General features: G+C 36.7%; 1 protein-coding gene and 1 pseudogene across 1 annotated transcript in view; both read right to left on the minus strand.

Moving 5' to 3' along the window:
- Positions 1–26,090, minus strand: part of GPC6 (glypican 6) — a 1,014,472-nt gene that overhangs the window by 452,762 nt on the left and 535,620 nt on the right. The window lies entirely within an intron of this gene.
- On the minus strand, positions 14,553–14,629 carry LOC124241440 (uncharacterized; annotated as a pseudogene).

The raw sequence follows: 26,090 nt of genomic DNA on the forward strand, positions 1-26,090 counted from the left end.
ATGTCCTTGATTGAGGAAAAGGTAAAAGGACTTCGTGGTTATTGAAAGCTGCTTCTACAGAAGAGTTGTATTCTGGGTTTTGGAAAAAAAGATTGAGGCGTTCTGCTGTTAAAATTGAAAGACAACGGAAAAACTAAATTAAGGGAAGCCCTATCTTTTAGAGATGAGAGCAGAATCTCAACAAGGAAAATAACCAGTCGATAATGAGCCAAAGAGAGAAGAAAGCTCAGATCTTTGGACATTTTCTCGAATCTTTTTCCAACCAGACACTGATTTCCAGAGGGCACTTGACAATGTGTATCATGAGATCCTTGCGAGAGAGTAGGAGAAACATCCCCTGAATAACAGTAATATTGGGTCGATTTAAAGCTGATCAGACAACCTGATGGCAAGAAGGCTGAAAATAGTCTTGTTGCCCTAGAAGAGGAATGAGAAAGAGAGCTCGGCCCTTAGATTGTTCCAGTCAACTTCCTATCAACCATAACAATACTTACCAAATTTGTACAGTGCACAGGACTAAAAGGGAGAGTAACATATCTGATGAATAAACAAGAACCTTTAACGTACTCAAGTACTTTAAAGTAATTAAATGACTAGAAGAATATTTTTAAACAACAACAAAAAAAATAAATATAAATAAACATTTGTACTCACGTTCAACTAATCATTGTACAAATAGAGTATGTGAAAGAACTGATATAACAGTGGTCAGAGAAAGAAATTTTCTAATACACCCAAAAGGGGCACAAATAGATTGTTTTTAGATATTTGTACATCACTAGGAACTTTTTTTAAACAAAGGAAATCAAATAAAAATGCTTTGGTTTTTTTGTTTGTGACAGAGTGGCAAAATTCAAAGGAATTATAATAGACAGCACTGGATAAAGTTTGATTAGTTCTCATATGCTGCTGAAGAGCAATATGATAATATGCATTAAAAGCTTTTAAAAATTACATATATTTCTGACATTTTACATTTATAAGTTTACATCTAGCATTTTTTCCTAAAGAAAGAGTCATAAATACATTCAAACATGGTTGTCTAGGGATGAGTATCAGAGTGCTGTTTACGATAATAGCAAACAGGAAACAGCCTTACTATCCAGTTAATAGGGAAGAGGCTGAGTAGCTTATGAAGATGCATCTCTTTAGTGAAACATGATATATATAGATTTTAAGAGCCATCTTTCAAACTTGATTTTGATTTATAAAAATGCAAAGAGGTTAATGATGTGTTGTTGAGTGAAGAAAGCAAATTACAGTACAGTGAGTTATGGAAACTCTTTTGCATCCATATGTCTGTCTCTTGATATCTATATCAATAATGTGTCATTATGTAATGTGCATTTTATATATAAAATAATGTGTTATGTTATGCAAAAGATCTCGATTGTGTCTAATTTTTTCATTTCCTTTTTATTGCAAATTATTTGTATAACTAAATTATAAAATGAATTTTAAAACAAATAAGTATTTACAGAATTGGAGATATCACATGTGAACCAATGTTTAATTTCAGGTACATAATAACAAAATATTAAGTCTTTTCTTGATGATTAAATCCGTAGATACTCAGGGAACAATATTTAGAAAATTCATAAAAGATTAGGGAAGAGTATAGCTCTCTGATTTTCAAAGTGCTATCATTTTCCTTGCTACCCATCAGTCAGGAAATTACCACCATAAATATTTTTGGAGTGCCTGTGTTGGGGCCTCTCATGTCTAAGTTTATTCTAGGCCAAATATCAGTGTGATTCATAGATAAGCTTTTTCAAAGTATAAGGATGATTTACCATATCTGTCTTGATACATTTGTTAGTTAGAGATAGCTACATATAAATGGCTGATGGAGAAGATGTACATACTGGCTGACGGAGAAGGCTGTACTTCTTGAGGAACAACTTATTTTAAGTGAATTGTATGGAGACAAAATTCCTGGAGTCCTTCAACTGTTCCAGTTCATCGTCTTGAACAGCTAATGACTGGAGCTGAGTATCTGCAGAGTGAGACTCAGTTAAGCAAATTTTTTTCTGAGGGATCAAAGGCTACGAAGAAGGAGAGTCAGAATATTGCACAGCCAAGAAACAATTGCCAATTTAAAGGTAATTTCTCCTGGGGTTCAGATGTTAATAGAGATATAGAGAATGAAAACCAAACAAAGTAACCTCACCTTAATCTGAAACAAAATTGGAAATTGGAAAAATTCTTGCTGGCAATTGACTCATGAAATAAAACACTAAACATAATGACATCAGCATAGTTTGCTTTTTCTCTGATTGCTGCTTTAAGTACATTTTAAATAAGAAAATACACATAGAAATGTACATTATGAACATTAAAGTAACAGAACAGTTAAATTCAAAGTGGGGTATAATTATCAATAGCCACTTGGAAATGTGGTTTTTTTGGTTGTTAATATTACTTTTATATTTTAATGCTTTTTTTCTTTTGCATTTCTACTGATATGGCCATATTTTAGTCCTTTTCTCCCTTTTGCATTTTTTAGCATGTGTTAAAAATGTCCCTAGTGTGACAGAGTCTAGTGAGGTAAATTTCCCTAAACAAGGAAGACATGCCCCAATAATAATTTTAGATTTCTTTATTTTTTCAAATTTTTTCTAATTATACAAATAAACAATTGGAAAATAACACTTAGTGATTAAGAAACTAAGTCTTTCTTACTAGTATTGGAGAAAAAGAAAATTCCAGAAAGCGTGTGAATTACATAGCAGAGGAAAAGAAGAAAACTTTTTTTGTCCCACAAATATATAACCTTTTCTAAGTAAAATTTATAGCTGTAAACTACAAACCTACTTTGAATGTGTGATCTATTGAAGTAGTCTGGTATAAATTACCAATGGATGGCATGCACAGAGGTCATATAGAAGGATGAGCTTACAGAGCAAAAGTAGAAAATGATCCTGATCCACATCATAAGTTTTCACCTAAGAACTGTCCCACTATGGGACGGTCTTTAAGGTAACAACAAAAAGGCTATTTTAAAGCATTTAATATAACAATCTACATGCATTTGTCCTTGACTCAAAATTGGACTCACACACCCAGTCACCCACCCATCAACAGATATTTATTGATCACATACCGTAAACAACTTATTGAAGGTATACAAAGCCATGAGCAAGTTCCTTATCTTAATAGTCTACAATAGAGGAAATAAGAGCCAGCCCTGGTGGTCTAGTGGTTAAGATTCGGCACTCTCACCACCACAGCACGAGTTATTTTCTGACCAAGGAACCACACCACCCGTCCGTCAGTTGTCATACTGCGGTGGCTGTATGTTACTGTGATGCTGAAAGCCATCGGTATTTCAAATACCAGCAGAGTCACCCAGAGTGGACAGGTTTCAGCGGGGTTTCTAGACTAAGACAGACTAAGAAGAAGAACCTGGCCAATCACTTCCAAAATAATTGGCCATGAAAACCCTATGAAGAGCAGTGGAGCATTGTCTGATACAGAAGGTGAAAGGATGGCACAAGGAGACCGAGCAGGGTTCTGCTCTCCTGTATACAGGGTGGCTAGGAGTCGCAATCCACTCCAGGGCATTAAGGAAGAGGAGATAAGACATGTACATAAATAACCGTAATGTAACCTGCAGAGTAAGTACCATAAGAGCAATATGAATAAAGCATCTTAGTAGTTTGGAAAAGGAAGAGATTAGTTCCAGTGCAATACAATAATCTACTGTTGGCATAGAAACCATCAGGCACCCAGCCAAATATTTGGGACAGTGCCTGTAGAATCATAAGATGCCTAGCTCTGTAAGACAGACAGCCAGCATATGGGAAAGCACTTTGGTCACTGAAGTGATAACTGGTTTTACTTTAATCATCTCAGTTTCCACATGCTTTAGCTTCTCTGCCAAAGCCATCTTTTTTTTTTCCTTGCATAAGATTTCTTTTTAATTTAATGTTTCTACAAATGGTATGGTTATATCTATGAATTTCACTGGATTATTGGTTTCATCAAAACAGCAGAATATGTGGTTTGTTGGTAGAAATAAGCCTTTGCAGGCCACCCTTACATACAGGCAAGAGGCATAGACTACCCTTTTGAGGAACAACTTAGTGTGGCCATGGCAATCACCTAGGACAGACAGAAAAGCAGACTGTGGTTATCAATTGGCAAACCTTTCCCCATGGGTCCAGGAGGAAAGAACATCTTTGACTTTTCACTGACTGCTTCTGAAAGTTCAAGATGAGAACAGGTGCTCAACAGAAAGTGAAACCTTTATTCTCTTCCACAAAGTTAATCTTCATTATACAGTACCATAAATACCCAAGACAGAGTAGTCTTAGCGATATCTAGTACACGTTATACATAGGGGAGAAAAGCTTATATTGAAATTCTCCTAAAAGAGTTATTTGTTCCCTTGATTATAACCATAGCCCCATAAAAATCACTTCTTTCCTTTCCAAACCTGATGAACAATATAGTTATTAGATTTACATTTACCAACCACTATCAGTGTGTTTCTAACCACAAAAAATTGCTTCAGTTACCCTGTGCCAAGTGGAAAGATGCAAAATAATTCCTTAGAAAAACGTCAGAGGTTATACTTTTAAATTGTTTGGGGAAAAAACAATATATACCTCCAGGCCTCCTTATTATAGATAGCAGCGATTGGCAGGCTGTATTAAACTGAGAAGCCTTGAATAAGCTGTGTTATGAATTAAGAACAAGTGAATAATGTGTATATAAATGTTTCATAAGTCATCCAAATCAATGCTAACCCATTACTCTTATTAGGATCTAGAGATAGCCAACCAAATTTTTAAAAATTAAAAAGTGATAAGCAGTGTACAAGAAAATGAATATGATAATTTATTTGATGTCATTTTAATGGATTCAATTTACTTTTTTCTTTTTGCCAGTGTCGAGTTCAATTGTAGATGATAAGTCTTGGCTATTATTGTAAATATGTCTTTTGTGCTCAGAATTACTTACAAAATGCTAATCAGGCTCATTTCCTGCTCAGTTCTATTAGTTTAGCCCTTGAAAGCATAGTTCCTAAGATTTAGAGACAGTTTTTGAATAGTCAAGACCTCCCTATGGCACTGGGAAATTAAATTTTGTTTCTTTCCTGCTATTGCAGAATGCTTATTCCATCAGGAGTAATTTACTCTAATTAGGGGATATGTGTTCTGAAAATATAAGTATTTCTTTCATAAAAAATGTAATGCTGTGTAGTTTTTATGTTCCTGTCAACTTCAAGAAGAATCTTATGACCAAAAGCACCTGATAGAAGAATGTCTTGCACCTCAGATAAGGCCGAAGGAAGATTTCTGGTCTTCAGATAGCACTGTACTCTAATTAATGATCAGCTTACACATTCTAGCCGCATAATCAGATAATTATAAAGTGTTTTCCAAATCTAATCCCTCTCCTTATATTGCAGGAGTTAATATTGTTTTTAATCTCCTTGTCACAAAGTGACCTTTTGCCCAGGGACAGCACCAAAAGGGACTCTCTTACACCTAAGAGACATGCCACTAGGCATATCTGAAAGGACCATGATGATCAAACTTCATGCTATGAATATGTAGTAGAGTTTTTTCAGTGGTCATAGAAATTAATCTACTAAATTAAAAAAAAAATAAATGACTGCTGTATCCTAGATCTTTTCTGGACTTCTATGATATCCTCCTGATACATAAAATGGGCTGCATAAAATTAAGCTGACTGATTCATATCTTCCACTTTGTAAACGATTGGAAGTTGATCAGGCAAAGTTCCCTCAACTTGGAAAGAACTGCCCAAATATCATGTAGCATCTTTGTTGACTTTTCTAGTACTGACTCACTTGTTCAGTAGATGCTAAAATAACTGAAACAAAGGAACATAAAAACAAAAAGAACTTTGTAGGATTGACTTATGAAAGATATTTTAAGGCACTCTTGCTTTTGTTTTGGTGTCAGTTGCTTTACACAGGTTGTGTGCATTGTTTGGCACTGTTGACCAGGAGCCACAGCTCACAGGCAGAACGTCCTGGTGACCATCTTGGTAGCTAGATCTAGCATGTTCATTAATGGGCCAATTACATTTTTAGTTTTTGTTTTGTTTTGTTTTGATGAGGAAGATTGGCCCTGAGCTAACATCTCTTGCCAATCTTCCTCTTTTTGCTTGAGGCAATATCGTCCCTGAGCTAACATCTGTGCCAATCTTCCCCTATCTTGTATGTGGGATGCCATCACAGCAGGGCTTGATGAGCAATGTGCAGGTCTGCCCCCGGGATCCAAGCCCTTGAATCCAGGGCCTCCAAAGCAGAGCAGGAGAACTTAACCACCTCACCACTGGGCCAGCCCTACATTCTTAGTTTTAAATAGAAAGCCTTGCCATCTTTGAAACCAACCGGGACTTTCTTAGTTTTAAGCAATGAGGAACATAAACTGATTATTAAGCCTGAAAGTTACATCTGGCTTTATGGCCCCATCTTTCATGAATTTAATGAGATTGTATCATTTTAGAAACTAAAGGTTCAGGCATCATATCATGAGGCCACCAATTTCCCACAGAGGCTCTTTCATGACAGTGGAAGGTATAGTAGAAGCATCACTGAAGAGTTGCTATAATTTCCCCCCAAATTATCTCTTTACTCCTAAGGTTAATGCAGCTATCTCCATGATAAGAAGTATCAGTATCAGGGAGGTGTGCAAATGCAGATACTATGCAGCACATAAGATAGAATCATCTCAAATTCAAAGTCATGAATAATTCTAGTGAGTGTAATCTCTGTGTTCATCAGCTTTCCTTCTTCAATTCTCTAGTCACTCATTAATTCATTCATAACAATTTGATTCGTGTGTTAATATTTTCTGAGCTACACACTTAAATTCCAAACCTACTAACCAACTGTTATGTTGATCACTCTTGAGTGTGTTTATTCAATTTAAATTACATTTATTATTTACTTTGGTGATCTCCTCTTTTCATCTTATTGTCACATTAAAAAATAAAAATACAATTATATTTAGTGAGTTAAATGAGTGTATTTGAAGGCAAACGAATTTAAGGTTGTACATGGTATTCTTTGTGTTCATCGTGTTTAAAAATATGAATGCATAAGTTTAGAACATGTTATTTGTGGTAGCTGAACTCTAAACAGATAATCCAGGCACTAAAGACACATATTTACGTACGTTTGGATTCTTCCACTTTGGAAACATGCATTCTTATTATTCTTGAATTAAAGCAAGAAGGGAACCAAGTAACATGCCAATGTGCACAAAATTTCATAGGCAATTAAATTGAAATGTGATTCAGCAGTTCAAAAAAATTTAACATAGTAAATCCGGATAAAAACATGTATTCCACATGCTTCAAAATAAATATAATTTAAAATTAATCATGTAATTTCTGTTTTTCAGCTTAACACAATGGATTGACTAGAAGTTTGAAGATCAAATTTTGAATATTTAATTAAATTTTATTACTGAAATAATATGGAAATAAAAATAAGAAAAGGAATTAAAAAAATCAATGACAAAGAAGTTCAAAATGGCAATCCATTAACATCAAGCTAATTTAGAAAAGTCATCCCATGCCTGTTAATCAATGCTAAAAAAGCCAGAAAACATATAGAAATCATGCAACGAAGGAGATACCAGTGTCAGTTCTAACGGGTGGTCTACTTCACCCCGGTTCAGCTAGCCATCATTCAGAACAAGAGAGAAAGGGTCACAATCTATATAATACTTCAACATAGCTAAATTTTTCAAGGTCAGAGTGAGCGTTTTGTACCTTAAGCCTGAAACTTCCCAAATGGCTTTTACACTGAAAAACTTAACAGGGTGCAAAACAGCCAAAACTCCCACTAGGGACAGCCACTCCGCATGTCCTCTCTAGCAATAACCAAATTTAGGCAATTGTAAGCAAACTGCCACTGCTTTTTCAAGCCCTTTCTAATTTCTTAGGATTCAAACTTAGATATTTTTGCCTTTTCTTCAACAAGATCACTGCCATTTCAGTAGATCTTCCAATCAGTCTAACCACACACTTTGAAGTCCAAAACAGAACCACCTTCTAAAAGCCAGAGAAACTGTTAGATTAAATATGTTGATGATGACAGTTGTGAACACTTTTGCCAATTTAAAATCCCAAAACTTTGGCATAACCATAATATTTTATTCATTCTCTGAGAATGCACTGAGAGCTATTTCAGTAATATTCCAATTAAAGTAACCATGCAGAAAGCTTCTACATGTTCTTACAAATTAAAAAGAAATAAACAAATGGCTTATCTATATTTTATCATGACTAAAATCCAACTGCACTATGAATATATCTGCTGGCTGCATCACTGGCAAAAATCTCATCTCTCTAATACGTACAAGTGGGCCACTTTCTTTTTTGTTTCCATTTTACCTACTGTTACCTTTCTATCTTTTCCTCAACTAGTCCAATTAAGTACTATTTCATGTCCCTAAAATACTATGATGTGATTCACATTTGCTATTATGTTACTCTTCTAAAAATTCCTATAGTATTACAATACCACTATAATTCCAGTGCCAACATAACAAAAGTGCTAATAGAGATATTAACTTGGATTATATTGCTCATGAATTGACAATTTGTTACATTTTATCAGTGAAGAAGCTTAAATATCTAAGGTAGGTCTTAGCTGGCTAGGCATATCTGCTTTAGAAATATTGGTAGTAAAAAGGTCATTTTCTTCACTACAGAGAGCTGGCCAGTAATGAAAAATAGACAATGCAGTGAAGAAACACAGTGTAGATCTATGTTCTTGTTCAAAGTCATACTGTTAAGAAAAATAAGATTTTTTTCTTTAACCATTTTCACTCTTCTAACCATTTCTATCCCTCTCCTAATTTTATCCCAACTATGGTTTCGCCAGATATTTTTTTGAATGTCACATGGTTGTGGCTTAGATCTATTTTTTTATAAATAATGTAATCTGGTGCTCTATGAATAATTAAATACATAAATTCACTACTTGTCATTTATTCAACAGATATTTATAAACAATAAATATTTTCATGACTTTTTATACACACACAAAAAATATATAAATAGTTATAAAGCATGAACTAAACTTAAATTGAATTGGTAAATACAAAATCTGTAACAAAAGACACGAAAGTCCTTTGTCAACCTGAAACATTTGTCCATGCCTATGTACTAGGTCCAAGACAGATGCTCAATAAATGTTTGTCTTGTAAGAAGAGGTGCAGCTAAGTTACTCAGGTAGCTAAAAGCATCATTCCAAGTTGGGATTACTAGAAAAAGTTTTGAAATGGAAATATCTCAAATGAACTTTGACACATGGAAATGGTTGTAAGGTGAGACGTTTCCTCCTCTTTTTCCCCACAAAATTTTGTTTTTAATCTCTATCATAGCAGGTGGCTTTGTGTATTTTAATTTACCTCTTTATATGCCCATCTCCTCTTCCAGAACATGTAGAAGGCGCATTCTTAATTGTTGCTCCTTTGTCATTAAATCTTAGTATCCTTGCCATATATGCAAAATATAGATGATAATTGTCCCAGTCATGCTTTAAGTAAATAACCATGGTTCTTTGCCTTTAAAAGCTCTTGCTATTCAAAGAAAAGTGTCATAATGTTGATTGTATAACTTTACAAAAGATTTCACATGCATGCAAGTAGATTCCTTGAAGATTTTTAGAGATTTCTTTTTGTCCCAGAAAGAAAGCTGTAATCTTACAAGACTTTTAAAAATAATCACCATAGTAACATGCTTTCAAAAATTTCACCCTGCAGGAAGTTACTGAAATTTCATTTACCGATATAATTGAATTTTGGAAGATATTTATTTAAAATGTCCATGCACATACACCTCTACTTTTACGCAACTTCAGTGTTCAACGCTAACTCAAGTCAAATCCAACCTACCATAGAGTTATCTAAACTTACCTAATAATGAAGACTGGATTATGCATGTTTGGGTTAAAATGTAGATGTTAAACTTATATAAGAGTTTACGAATATGTTGAGTTTTGGGGGAAAATCCTGACACATTTTGCCACCCACTATGCCTTATCATTCATCCACATATTCTCCGATATCAACTGGCCTACTTGTTTGGGACTTCAAAGAATTTAGAAGTAGGAAAGGGAAGCAGGTTAATGAGTATCTACTCTGTACCAGGCTACATGCTAGACGCTGGGCACTGAGAGATTGAAAAGTCCTTGAAGAGCTTATAGCCTAATGAGGATAACAGATAGATAAACAGACAATTACACTACAGCCCATTAACCAGGTTGGCAGAGTGTAAACTGATAGAGTCATTCTGCAGGGCAATTTGGCACTGTAGAAACTTGCATACCTTTTGATCCGGCAAGTTTCCTAGACATCCAGCCATTTATCTCTGGGGACTTGGTTTCCTCGCTCTGCTTCTCTTATAACATTACTGTGATTATGCATTATGTTGCTATCATACCAAAAGTTGTCAGGTTTGGAAACAGAGAAGTGCAGGTTGGATAGAGGAGATCAGAGAGACAGGCGATGAGACTGCAGTAAGTCGGGAATCTTAGAAATTCTCTGGGGAATTTGGATTTTATTTAAGGAAGTAGAAGGGAAAAGAAAGTATGGGAGATTCAAATCACTGGAAAGAAAGTCTTCTATTAAGAGATGTGATGTAGATATAAGGGATATTTCACATGGGTTTGCACATCCCAGGGTATACGACTTGAATTAAAAATTCCAGAATGAAGTGCCCCTCCCAGTGAGCCTGTTTATGGCATTCACTTTAAGTGGCCAGAGAGAACTGGTTTGTATACCAATTTAGCCAAATACTGAGTCAAGTTTGACAGAAGAGAGCTTTTCAATTTACGATTTTTAAGCCTACCTTAGTGTTTTTGCCCTTGGTTAACACCATCTAAATTTGGGCCATTAGCCTCCAATGCAATTTACATGCTTTGTTACCAACATGCCTATGGTATGTGCTAATAAGCAAGAGAAAGACACAATTCCTAAAATTCTGCTAATCTTTATGCCATAAAATTCTTTGTCCATTATTGACTGTGATAATCCATCATTCCAAGGAAATAATTATGTTTAAATTGCTTTCTAGGATCCTGGCAATAACTTAATAACTCAGAGAAATGAAAATCCAGAGAAACAGAGACTATCAGAGCAGGCCTTGCTCACCAACACATTACATACCAGCTCCACTCACATCCCATTTGGACCTTCCAGGTATGGAAAAGTAACTTCCATCACCACTGGGATTAAATTCAAGGATTCTTCCAGGACTCTCAAGATAGTGGTGGATAAGCACAAAGCAGCAAAATAACATTGAATGATGGTGGGTTTGCTACACTCGGAATATACAAATTGATAATCTGTGGTTAGATCGCTTTGGATTTTGATACTGGTGACCTCCTCTTCCTTCTTGAAATTCTTTCCTCCTATGCCTGAAAGATACACCTATTTTTGATCTTTCTTGCTCTTTTTGACTATTCTTCTGGTTCCAACTTTTAAGAACTCTTATTTATTGTCTGCTCTGGACCTGCTTTCCTGTTTTCTCTCTCGCCTTTGACCACTCTTCTTACTTTTCCTAACTCTTCCTCTTCTAATTATATTTTCTCCCAAAACAGCATCAATGCCCCTCTTCTCTTCTATCTCTCCTCTCGTTCTCTCTGCAAAGCTCTCACAATCACCACTTTTTTTTAGATGAATATCAAATCATTCTTTTCTGCATCAACACACTCCCAAAGATAAACTCTCAGATTTCCATCTGCTTCCTGGGTAACTTGTAAACTTACTGCTTCTCAAACCAAATTTACAATGTTCCCACTGACACCAGCTCCTTTCTGCCTCTTCTATTTATTAATGCCACCAAAGGTCCTCAAATCACCCAGACTCATTTATGAGTATCATCACCCCCACTATTCTGTCCCTGCCAATGTAACCATCTACCAGGATTCTATCACAGAAGAAAAAATAAAAGGTATTCTCTCCTTCCACTATCACAAACCTTAAATTTACAATTCCTCTAAGAAATAAAATGAGAACTCCCAGTGATTACAGAAAATATATCTTTATTTTTGTGCTACTTATCGCTAATGACCATTAAGAACAAATTGAATTAAGGAAGCATTTATTGGGACTAGAAACTAAAGAGGTGGATTCCCTGACACAGATTTCAGGGATTTATGAATCTATAAAACACTAATATATAAAGTTAAAAAATAATATAATATCTTGTGTAAACTTCACAGCTCCCTTGAAATACTAATGTGAAAGCTGAACACATTTGAAAATTATGCAAGATCATTCCTCATTGTGTGTATGCGTATTAGATTTTGCTATAAAAATTTATTCTAAAATGTCTAAAATTTTGAAAAGAGGGAATTAAATATTCTTGCAGTGGATTTATAAATAATCGTGGATATCCCAAAAATACCTGTGGATCGCAACTTATATTCTAGGATATGTGTCTCTTTCTTTCCATTTCAGCTTCTGAAAGCTTACTTATAGAGTTTACCAGATCATATTATAATGATTAGGCATAAAATAGGCATTATCTGTATGTACTAATATAATAAGTTCTTTCTCATGTTTGTTATTAAATGTATTGATCAGTAGTTTTACTCAAATTTAAATGCTAATAATACATTTAACATAGCTGTTTTACTTAGTTTATGTAATATATTTCCAATGCCTGTGGAAGCACATTCATGCAGTGTTAGTCATATTTCCTTCAGGAAGATACACACATTCCTACATTTTGTCATGTTGAAGATGTGATGATGTCACCTTCACCGGAAGTAAAAATTTATGGCAATGTCTGAATCTACCAACAATTTAGACTCTGTTGGAAATGTGCTCCAATGGAGAGGAAAGTATCTTTAGAGTTCAGACATATGTGATCTGAATGCCGGGGGCTTATCCACCTGGGCAACACATCCAGAGAAGACAAACCCATAAAAAGATGCGGCAATATTAAGTAAGAGTCTTTTGTTTTGGCATTTAGTACAAGAGCAAAGAGTTTGCTGAATTTGACTAAATGAATCTCCTAAAAATAAAAGAAAAGAAAAGAAAAAAAAAATTCTTCCTAGATAATTCTAGAAGAAAAGATTCCATTTCTTTTAAGATAGGAATGGTAAATACATTGGTTGGACAAAAATGACAGAAATATTTTGCAACTACCTTTGAGCAACTATCTGATTCTAATAGCAATGTGAGAATATTAAAAAAGAAATTTTTAGATAGGAAAGGAATTAAGAGAAGTAATATTAACTCATTCTGAACTTCTGATTTTTCCAAACAAAAAGCATTTATTGAGTGTCCTCAATGATCTAGACCATGTGTCCTTCACCTGGAGAAATCATGTCATGCTCAGTGATCAGGGTGCCTGCCACAAGGAAGCTAGCTTCAGATGCCATTTTCTTTAGCTTTATTATCTAATATAAGCCAACTAGTATCACTTGAGTTAGAGTTGCTTAAGGCAAAAGGTAGGCTTTTTTTCTGGGTTCTGATATCAAGTTTGTAGCCATTTTTCTGCAAAAACACGTCTCTCCTGAAAACTACCGGTATAATTAATCCTTCATTCCTCTGTTTTAAGAAATGCACAAAAAGAGTGCCAATAGGTACTTTTTAAGGAAAAACTTACAGAGATCGTATCTCTTCCTACTGTAATTCATCTTAATTCCTGCCGAGGCAAGCTGTTTTGTTGATTTCTGTGGTCCCTGCAAGCCGCACTTCTGTGCTGGTACTTTTCACTGGATGGGCTCTGTTGTTGGTCAGCTCTTGCCTCTGGCACTTCAATACTGCAACTAGCTTTGCTATTAAATTCATTTTAATTAAGTGCCTGAGCCTAGTTAGAAAAATGTTATTAATTTTGACACCAGCCTTCCTCACCAGACCCATTTAGTTCTTCCACTGACTCCTCTCTAGGGAAGGCACTGGCCCTGTGTTCCCTGCAGCTTGTCTCTTTGTCTGTGACTATGTCTTTGGTGGGCTCCCCAAATGGCCTCATTACTAGCAGGAGGCAGATGATTAGCTTGAATATCTCTCCCATGCCGTATGAATCATTTATTGGGCACCTGCCAGGTGTCATATACTACGCTAACTGCTCTCTCTGTATTATCTCATTCACACTACACATATTTACTATAGACTGTGTGTGCCAGGCACTGCTCTCAGAACAAAAACACAGTATCGAGCAAGATAGACACACATCCTTTCCTTAGTGCATGGGATACATTGTGATTAAAAGAGGGGAGTTGTGGAGACTACTGATTGTAATTTAACACATCTCTGGATTAACTGAATTGATAATTTGAAGCATTGCATTTATAGCTGAGACAAGATAAAGTTCTCTTACAAAAAGTTATTAAGAAGATGATGGGGGGTGATCATGATCAAATTTAATCTCAATGGCTAAGTGAAAAATTCTGCTGAGATTCATCTGAAAGGAGCTTTACTTTGGGGATAAACAGTGGAGTTGGATGTGGACAAGGGAAAAGCAGAAAGGGAGATGACAGAACAGGGTAGTTTTGCAGAGTAAACTTGGGACACAAAATAGAAATTGAGATCCGGCATGCAAATTATATCTGGTGCTCTGCACATTCAGAGAAACTCCCCTAGTAATGAACTATAGAAATGATCCCTGAAAGTACAGTCTTTGCAAAGTGTATCTGGATACTTAAGGGGGCCTCATTAAACTTGAAAAGTCTACACTGACGTGCTCTGGAATACTTAGCATGGAAAAAAAACAAAACTATTAATTAAATCAATGCATCAATTAACCCATTTATTCTCACTCACTCTTTTGAGAACTAACTATAGACTAGTCTGTAATTATATGCTAGAAATACAGTGGTAACACACACTTCCATCTCTGCCCTCCTGGCCTTGTGTACATGTGGGGTGAGGGGAGTGAAGTAACACACTAAAATAAGCACAAAATTAAGTACAATGATTTCAGATAATGACAAGTCCTAAGGGGAAAATAAAACTGTAGAACGTGATGGGATGTGACTAAAATGAGGTCATGTCAGAAAGTGTGTCTAAGCTGAGATGATCCGGAAGTGCCAGGTGTAGGGGCACCTAGAGGAAAAGGTGGGAGATCATTCCAGGTGGGAAGAATAGCAAGTGCAAAAGCCTGTGTCAGGAACAAGATTTGTGTGTCCAACGGACCTGCAGGAGGCGTCTGATTGAAGAGACAGAATCACTGCTGGTAAGGTTGGAGAATTAGTGGGGGCTCTACTCAGGTAGGGACTGGTATGCCCTGGAAAGAAGTGTAGATTTCCTTCTATTTGCTATGAGAAGCCCTGGGATGGAATGACATGACTTGATGCAAACTTTAAAATCTGGCTGCTGAATAATGCATTGCCAAGAGCAAGAAGGGACACAGGGAAACGAGTTAGGAGTCTGTGCAGAGTCAAAGCAAGATATGATGGTGGCTTAAGATGGGGGAGCAGTGGAGACGGGGTGATGCAGTCACAGTGAGGATAGATTCTGAAGGCAGAACCACCGAGAATTACGACTGGATGGAGTGTGAATAACAAGAGAACTAGAGGAATCAAGGATGCCACTGAGTTCTTCTGTATGAGTGCTTTGTGGATGGCGGCGCCTTACCCAAGTTAGGGGTGGCTGGGGCAGGAACTGGTTTGGGGAAGAGGAGAAATCTGAGAAGGTTTAGGAACTCTGTTTGTGCATGAAGACTCTCCTTTTGAATACATCTGCTGTATTCATTATATTAATGAAATGCTGACAAAGATTCTTCCATCTTAAGTTCCAGGTCACTCTGTATCAGAGTCTCTCAGTCTTGGCAGGCTTGACAGGTTGGGCCTCATCATTCTTTGTAATGGGGAGCTGTCCTGTACACTAAAATGCTTAGTAGCATTCTTTTTTCTTCTTTTTAATTTTTTTCCTTTTTCTCCCCAAAGCCCCAGTACATAGTTGTATATTCTTAGTTGTGGGTCCTTCTAGTTGCGGCGTGTGGGACGCCGCCTCACTGTGGCCTGATGAGCAGTGCCATGTCCGCGCCCAGGATTCGAACTGATGAAACACTGGGCCGCCTGCAGCGGAGCGCACGAACTTAACCACTTGGCCACGGGGCCAGCCCTGCTTGGTAGCATTCTTAAGCTCTACTCACATGACACCAATAGCACCCTTCCAGTTGTGACATCCAAAAATGTCTTTGGACATTGCCAAATGTCCCCTGGAGGGCAAAATTGCCCCATTTGAGAACCACTATTCTCTCTATATGGAACAGGAGCAGAATATCAAAGTCAAGAGAGGCCACTTCCCCAGTATGAGAAAAATTGTTTTTCTGTATATCACAGAAATTGGCTGCTAGTCACTTCCCCTCCCCGCCAAAACTTATGGCAGTGCTACACAGAATTATAATGTTATAGTTAGCTTTAACTGCCAAGACTTTGGAAATTGGAATAGGAAAGAAGTTGACGATATTAAGCTTTCTGATAGAAAATCCTGTGGCAAATAGCAGCGAATAGTTCATTGATTATTTTACATAAGTGGGTGATCTTCCTCACTGATTAAAAAAAACACAAAACACAAAATGTTTCTCTCGCCTCTAAAAAATGATAAAGAACAATGTAAATATTTAGTAAGTGGTTGAATTTTCCTCTAAATTTTGCTGTGTTAGTGTCCCACATGAAGGTACAATTTTGCAACTTTTGTTGAATGCATGCCAGCCTTTAAGGTTATCAGAAGCAGTGATGATTTTTAGCAAATAGCTCTGTTTTCAGATTTTGAAAAAAATGACATTCCAAAATTTGGTTGCATAGTTTTTCTGTACTTAAAAAATACAAAAATTATTTAATTTTTATTTAATTGTTTAAATTATTATCTTTTTAAAAAAACTAAAAAGAGATTTTGGGAACAAATAAATCATCTCTAAGTGGTTGCTTGTGGTAGGCAGAAAAAAGGACCCCCATATTTCTGGATGTCTACATCCTAATCCCTGAGTGTATTAATACATTATTTTATACAGCAAAAGGGATTTTGCAGATGTAAATAAATTAAGGATCTTGAGATGGGGAAATTATCCCAGATTATCTGAGTGGGCCCAAAATCATCACAAGGATCCTTAAATGATGGAAACATGAGGCAGAAGGTCAGAGTCAGAGATTTGAAGATGTGAGCTGCTGGCTTGGAAGATGGGGAAAGGGGTCACCAGCCAAGAAATGCTTGTGTCCTCTAGAAGCTGGATAAAGGAAGGAAACGGATTATCCTCTAGAACCTCCAGAAGGAATGCTGCACTGCACACACCTTGATTTTAACCCAGTAAGGATCATTTTGAACTTCTAACCTCCAGAACTGTAAGAGAAGAGATCTTCATTGCTTTAAGCTACAATGTTTCTGGTAATTTGTTACTGCAGCAATAGGAAACTAATACATTGCTTTACAAGAATAAATGGTATACAGTAAGTTGTTCTTTAAAGCTGTTATTTTTAACAATAAAAAAAGACTTGTTGACTATTGTATGAGAGTTTGAAACATACTCAAAAGCTAAGAAAAATCTATGTGGGTATTTCTACTTGTAAGTGTTTTTCAGTGGCAAGTTTTAACTTCCGAATGGTATTTTCATCTCACCTACCTCCAAAACATCTTCAGGAAACATCAGGGTACTATTGAAATTTCCTCAATGACAAATAATCTCTTTTGATATTTTAAAAAAGGCTTTTATGTAAATAAGGTCAGCAATTTTAAAAACAGCATTGAGCACTTGTATTTGATTCAAAGATCATAAATTTGAATACATGAATTCATATAAATTAGCAATCAGTCTGAAAATCTGTTTTATTTATCTCTTTTCTTGCTTCTTATCTGAAAAACAGGAGCTACATTAATCAAAAAATAAATGCAGTGAAAATGAAATGCAAAAATCATCTTCATTAATACACTTAGAATAAAATTTCAAGTATACAAGTAAAAAAAAAAATCTAATATTTGAATTTCCATTGCCATATTTTTGTTTTCCTGCTTTTACTCACTCAAAAAGATGGAATATCTCAGTTCTTTGTACCAGTAACACCCACTTGTAATAATAATGAGTATAAGTAAAATCAGTGGTTTCTATAAAAAAGAAACATATAAACTTGTAAATTATACTTGGATTAAAAAGTAGAACTCAGGGAAGATGTGTTATAACACCTGACTTCCAACCTGTTCTGATATATGAGAACCTTTGGAAAAGGGGCAAAATGTGTCTGACGTGAAAATTTACTTCATAGTGAAGTGTTATTGTGAAATTCTGGTGTGATGTTTAGTCTGGCGTTACACAAAGACTAAGGGAAAAGACGATTAGCACAGATCAAGTGGGTTATTTTGAGGACAACTGATTATTGTCCTCTATGAAGTCATTATAGTTTAATAAACTAGAACTGTGATATTTTGATCTGTGTTTATTACCTTAAAGAGCTAAGGTGAGAAAGATTAATATGCTGGGCTCAAAGCTAGGAGCCTTACAAATGATATCTTATTTAATCCTTATGACATTCCCTTGAGGTTGTGTGAATAACCCCACTCTATAGTTGAAAAATTGGGAGCTCTGATTATTTAAGTAACTTGCCGCAGGTCAGACAACTAAAAAGTGACAAAAACAGAATTTGGAAAGAATGCAGATTTAGAGTCTGTGTGATGCCACACTGTGTGTCATCTGTTATACCTTGAGCCTCCCACTCTATTCTGCCTCCTCTCCATTTTAGAGACATTGTGTAGAGTAGCCAAAATGATAGTGACGTCGCACAGAATCTAACCTTAGAGCAGTGATGATGAATTTTCATTGTCTTGCTTTTCTTAGAAACAAATAGTAGAAATAAAAATGAAGAAATATCAAAATAATTCAATAAAAATCATTATATAGACTCTGTAAAAAGTACCCATGATAGTCAAACTTTAATTATTTATATTTTTTACTTAATTAACATGAAGTTAATATATCTATAGTTAGGCTATATATAGAAAGAGAGGGAGGGAGAGAGAGAGAAAGAGTGTTGATTTCATAACTCTGGGAATTTTAAAATGTAATTGAAAAATCTTTGACATGACTCCCATAAAAAAGTGAAAGCTAATTCCTGTCCCCTTGTGTTGGGCTGGCTCCTATGACTTGGTTCTGATGAATCAAATGTGGCAGAAGTGTTACTATATACCTTGCAAGGCTATGTCAGAAAATGTGATAGAGCCTCTACCTGGCTCTGTCTCTTGGAATTCTCACGCTAGAACCAGGCACCATGTTGTAAGGAAACCCAGGCCACACGTAGGTCTTATGTCAACAGATCCGATCAGAGTTCCAGCCGGCTGCCAGTATCAACCAACCACCAGATGTGTGAGTGACTGAGCCTCAGATGATTCTAGCAAAATTCCCTCCCCCGAAGTGTATGGCATTGAGTGAAGCAGAACCCAGCGGGCCCTGCCCAAATTGCAGATTCATGAGCAAAATAGATACGGCTGTTTCAAGTTAGTAAGTGCATTAGTTTGCTAATAATTATAACTGATTTTGTCATGGGCTAACAAAACAAGGTACCACAGACTAGGTGGCTAAACAACAGAGATTTATTTCCTCACAGTTCTGGAAGCTAGAAGTTTAAGGTCAGTTGTCAGCAGGGTTAGTTTCATTCTGAGGCCTCTCTCCTTGGCATTTAGATAGCCACCTTCTCCCTGTGTGTTCATATGGTCTTCCTCTCTTGCTCTGTGTGTGTGTGTGTGTGTGAGAGAGAGAGAGAGAGAGTTCTAATCTCCTCTTCTTATAATGACATCAGTTATATTGGATTGGGACCCACCCATTTTAACTTAATTACATCTTTAAAGGTCACATCTCCAAATAGTCACATTTGAAGGTACCAGGGGTTAGGGCTTCAACATATGAAGTTTGAGGGGACACAGTTCCGTCTATAACAGTAAGTTTTGGAGCAGCTTGTTATGCAGAAATATATAAGTAGAATAACAATCATACTATTCTGTAATAAAAGCTAGCCAAATTTGTCTTCTCCAGCATATTTACATAGGAAATATATTAACGTCAGTAACGCACAAGGTAACTGCTGGTGGAAAAATAGTAGTAATACTGCACTTAGCATTTCTAGCAGGGGCAGGTGTTCTAGTGAAAATAACCACAGCCAGGAGATGATGCCAGCCTTCATTCATTGAGACACGTCTATGACTAAACTATTCACTAATTTCTTGGCACACAAGATCTCATTTAATCTTTACAGTAACCTAAAAAGAAAGTATTCTTATCCTTGGGTTATAGTCAGGACAACTGAGGCTTTGTGAAGAAGAAGGAAGAAGAGAAAATGAAGATAGTGGTGGCTTATAACCTTAGAAGGTCAGGATGCTTTACTCTGGAGGTAGGTATGGATTCAAATCCTGGCTCTTCCAAACACTAGTTTTTTCCTCCTGAGAAACATCATGTAAATGACTTGCCCAAGGTCACACAGGTAAGGCTGAGCTGAGGGGAAAACTTCTATCTCCTGCCTCAGGGTACTATGCTCTCTTACTGTCATTGTTCTCTTTTAAAAACATTCTTTTAAAACTAGCTGTAGAGGACACCAAGCAAAATTTGTTCATTTACTTATCTCTTACTCTTCTATTGTACTGAAGAATTATAAACCATATCACTCATTAGACAAAATGTGATTAGAAAGAGCGCAACACCGGGTATATAGAAAATATATTAGTTAAGACACATGCTAGGGGAATTACTGATCCACCCTTTCAAATTACCCTTTACATGAAATATTTAGATGCTGGGGTTTCCCATGGATGTATCTTCAGGTGACTGCAATGCAATTTTAAGTAAGCTCTTTTTTTTTTTTTTTTTGGCTTAAAACACTATAAATTCATTATCTTACAGTTCTTGAGATCAGAAATATGAAATGGCTCTCATTGGGCTAAGATCAAGGTGCTGGCAGGGCTGTGTTCCTTCTGAAGGCTCCAGGTAAGAATCCATTGCCTTTCCTCATCCAGTTATGCAAACTCTTTAGGAAATATTTGTATTTCTGAAATAATAGTTGACAATGCACAAAGGAAAGAAATCATTGGATTTTTGTTCTATTTCATATGATTGGCTCCTTATATTGTTATGTTAGCTGAGAATTTTGTTTTTCATAACTCTCCTTCCCAGCAGTGACAGCTTCACAGGGTGGCAGATGGACCCTGTCAGACAGGAGTCCACCACTGCTGAAAAAACTGGACAGGTTAGTCACGCTGTAAACACATGCCACATTGCTGTGCACTGTCTCAGCTTGAGGGAAATCATTTTCTCAAAGGTCATCTATCCTCTACACTGATTTGACCCTGTCTCCCTTTTGGAGTTAAATTAGAGAATAAGCCAATCAGCTTGCAGAGTGTCGTAATGTGTGAAATCCTCTCCCACCCAAGGCTGTAAAAAGAAAGGGACACGAAGCTGACGGTATGTGAAATTCAAGGGCTAATCAATTTCAGTGTATTTTCCTGCATCACTCAGTTGCATAGTTGTATTAAAAGGAGTTGAATTTTCTCAGGTTTTGTGCCCTGAGTAAAAATTAAGTTTTAAGTCCCATGAAGATTACCTTACTCACTTGGTCACTATATAAGAAATAAAAGCATTTCCCAGCTTCCCCTCCTCCTACCTGTAACCAGCAGTATTTATGGGCTGTGAAAGAGATAACAGGGAGAAATATTTGCATTCAGTCTTGCTGTTGTTGGCCAAGACAGATATTACACAGATAGATTCAGAAGCGGGTCCAGTCAGGTTAAAATTCTACATCAATACTTTTGCTTTATCTTGGTTTCTGTTTGGTTTGGTGTGTCTGCTTGCCTCTCAAACAACATTAAGAGTATATAAAATCTCCTTCAGCAGCATATTGGTGAGATAAATACCTCTAGGTAGTATCAGATGTTTGTCTGAGGATTTATTTTTCAGTTTAGTGAGAGGAGAGAGAAAGAGAGACCTTTACATACATCCTGTAACCCAAGTTAACTCCTTCCTCAGCCCCACAAATATCCAATCAAAGTTAAGATGTCGCTGATGGGAAAAGTAACATGCCACCATGAATTTCTCTATGAAAATGCACATTTTAGTCAAGTGATGCTCTATGTCAAATTCTTAACTTACTCATTATTTTTATAATTTTATTTATTATTTATAATATTTATTAACCTAAGTATTATTTACTTAAGAAAGAGCATAGGAAGACGTAGCTATGCAGGCAGAAAGCTTAAAATTTACGATATAGGCTATTTTGAGACTTAGGGTCTAAAAGTAAATGTACAAGTGTGCAGAGAACCCAACTAACACTACTGAAAAGCAAACGACGCGTGAGGTTCAGGAGAGAACAAAAGCTGGTAAATCAAGTTAATGTTTGTGACTACGATAAATGGGAACTATGAGGAAGAAGCATTGGGGTCTAATCCAAAAATATTATGCCCCAAACTTTAACCATTTCTGAAGTCTCCTTGAAATTTAGATGTATTCTTCATTTAATCCTGCTCTTCAGAGAATCCATGGAAGCTTTGCCCAAGCATTTTCCAGAGTAATACCAGGGACTTCACTTTGATTTCTGTGTTTCTAATACGAGGGGGAGAGGCATAACAATATGCTGTTTCATCTCTGAGTAACTCCTGTTTCCCTTATATAATTCTTCAGATCCATAAAGTCTTTAGAGCTTGTCTAGCCACAAGGCTTGAATCCCATTGCAGGTCATTCTGAAAAAAAGCGTAGGACTGAAAGGACAGTTGATTATTTAAGCTTCAAGGTTGTAGTTCCTACACTGAGAATGTACCATGTAAAAGTTGTGATTTGGGTGCTGGGAATACAGGAATGGATAAGACACAATTGTAATCATCTCGGACAGCTCATAGTGGAGTAGGAGAGGTAAAAAGGTTACCGCCCAACAATGATGTAACCTGTCAATGGTGTAATAGATGAAGTGTTGATTCACTCTACTGGAGGCATGATGGAGAAGGTCTCAGAGAAGAGGCTACACAGATGGAATAGCTAGCCTTTACTCAGAGCTTATTACAGACCAGACACAGTGCTGAGTGCTTTATGATCACTATCTTATTTAATCTTCTCAATGAATAATGAAGGGTTTTATTATTAACCCCACTTTAGAGATAAGGAAATTGAGGATTAAATATGTTAAGCAACTTGCCCAACATCTCCTAGCTAACGAATGGCAAGGCCAAATCTTTAACCCCAGGCTGCAGACTCCTCTGCTCATAGGTCATCATATTCTACCTCTGTGTGAGAGGGACCCCAAAAGAATAAACAGGATTTATCAAGTAGACAATGAAACGCTCAAAGATTTCTACAAAGAGCTGTCTACAACAGAGATGTAACCCATAACACTGTTGCTCAAAGACACTTTACCATGACATAAGCTACCTTGTTTTAAGCGTTGGGGATATTCTGGAACATTCCACATAAGTGAAATTTCTGGAAGTAGCCTCACTTTGTAAAACATCGACTTTATTGAGGTATACATTTCAGCAATTTCCTGCCTCAACCACCAGTCCTGGCAAGCACTGCCCTGTGTTCTGCTAGTCTAGAAAAGCTCTGCTTTTTTTTTCAGAATTTCAAGGAAAGGGAGAACAATATAGTAGGCAGTGCTTTGTGTCTGGACTCTCTGGCTTACCATATATCTTTGAGATTCATCCACGTCAATGCACTTCTCAGTATTTTGTTCCTTTTTCCTGCTGAGTTGTATTCCTTTGCATGGCTAAACCACAATTGTTTATCCGTTCTCCTATTGATGCACAGTTGAGTGTCCTTCAGCTTTGACTCATATCCTCTATTTCTGCATGGCTCTTATCCAGTTCTGATCTATAATTTTTGGTTCAATTCAAATCATGTGAGCTCAGAGAAGCCCATCCATTTAAACTGACCTAATTAATAATATCCCAATCCAGTCACCATGAGTTGAAGGTTTGAGGGTAGCAGTGAGCACTGCACAGGCCAGTTCTCTCAAATTATCTATCAGCTCTTCCTTTGCCACAGATTTCCAAAATTAATGGAATTCTGCCTTTAAATTACTCTTTTCTCCCACAGGCAATCAAAACATGTTGGATTAGTAGAGAAGAAAATTGCAATGCATAACAGATGAAGAAATATCTTTATTATGATGTTCCTAGATGAGAGAAGACAAAAATGTGAAAGTCAGTTGTGGGCCTGCAAAGCTGGCCGCATAATCAGGATGCGACAGGGTGGCAGTTTCTGTGCTACACCTTCTGGTCAAAAGCTCCATCTCACAGCCGAAAGGTTACAACCGCTGGCTTTAAGCTAAATCCTTCCATCGGATCCACAATGGAGATATCTGGAAAGCCGCTTAAATGAAGTGCTGTCTGTCTGCAGAGCAGAAGTGATAATCCATGGAATCCTTTGGCGTTTCATGCTCTCCGTCATTATTGGCACGTCGGACCCGACGGCATGGAAATGAGATGAACCTCAGCAAAAGGATCTTGAAGTAGGTCAGACATTTATCATTGCAATAGACAGAAAACTCGCTTTTTATTTGGCCATTTTTTTCCCAGACAGTAAGTTCCATTGAACTTGAAGTGACCCATGATTATAATAGCCATTTTATCTTCCAACTGGGGAGGAGGAGGATTTGGGGACAGTGCATTTACTGCCTTGTCTAAGGGCCTCAAAGGAACTTTTACAAAGCATATCTTCTAAAATGTCTCCCTGAGTGACTTTAGTTTTGCCCGGTGTCTCTCACCACAATTCAATTGTGATGCAGTGTCCATTCGTGTAATGCCCTAAGCCCTTTTTTTCAGTATATTTAAGGTAAAAACCAAACTTATTTATAAGCATATTTTGAAATGTATATTTTTTTGTCATCTTTACACAGAATTAGGGTAACAAGTCACAAGTTCTTACACTGCAGAAATCATCTCTGTGCATCAGTTCCCACTCACTCAACACAGGATTGAGCCCCTGGGTACCCACAGTGTGGAAAAATAGAGTTCTATGTTTGGGTCACACTATAAATGTCACATTTGAGCTCTACTCCTTGCTGGCTTTGAAACCTCAGGCAACTGGCTTAGCCTCCTTGTGTAAAACAATAATGATAATATAATAATAGTAACTATCTTATAATGTCATTGTGAAGATAAAATGAGGTAACAAATGCCTGGCCCAGAAGAAGTGCTCAATAAATATTAGATATTATTATTGACCTGTTAGGTCCTCCAGAGTCAAAAAGAATAAGTGGAAGGCTGGATCTCCTTCCATAAGACATTCAATATAGTTAAGGTGCAGGTGGTAAGACCTACATAGAAATGCAGCAAGGAGGGTACCAGGCGACATTGTACACTATCAGCATTTTACACTGATTTAAGGCAGATTTAAATGATGTGTCACATACTCACGGGCAGCATCAGGTGCAGTGTTAATTGTGCAGAACAGTGATTTAGAGCAATAGCAGTAAAAGCAGCACTGAGCTCACCTGGGAGCACTGGCCAGAGGAGAGGGGATCAGAGCAGAGCTTTCATAGATTGGGGAAGAAATAGAGAGGCAGTTATCGCCTTACACTTACCTAGTACATCATCACATACAATGAAGTATTCAAATATTTATTTTGGCTATGATAAGTTAGGCATTTTTCTTCACCATGCCTAAGTATTTGCCGCTGTAGGTAATTTGAAACTAGGTAGGATTATAGTATATCCAAAGTGAATAAAAAAAAAAAAAAACTAGGGAAATTATTCTCATAAAGTTGACTGAACCCATCATCAAGGTGCAGTGGTTTTAAGAACGCTTTCTATAAAGGCAAGATGGAAAGGCATTTTAGAAACAGGGCAGTCATATTTTAAGAGTTTTGACTAGTACTGACTTCATCTTTCATTTTTCCAATGCAAAGTTATTTCCCAGCACATTCCTGAATGAGACCAACAGACTACATCTTCCTGTTGCAACACAACCGCACATCATATACCATGGATTCCCATTTAATAAGGACTCTAGAAGTCTGAGAATGACAGTGGAGGCTAGACTTATTTGTCTCAAAAACTGTACCCCACTATCAGAATGCCATAGTCAGTCATAAATCCCAGGGAGAGTACTATTTACATCAGAGTAAACTATAAAAGAGAGGTTTATGATGTCACAATGGATCAGAGTTATATTTATGA

This window comes from Equus quagga, chromosome 6 (assembly GCF_021613505.1).
Source record: "Equus quagga isolate Etosha38 chromosome 6, UCLA_HA_Equagga_1.0, whole genome shotgun sequence".
Classification (NCBI taxonomy): domain Eukaryota; kingdom Metazoa; phylum Chordata; class Mammalia; order Perissodactyla; family Equidae; genus Equus; species Equus quagga.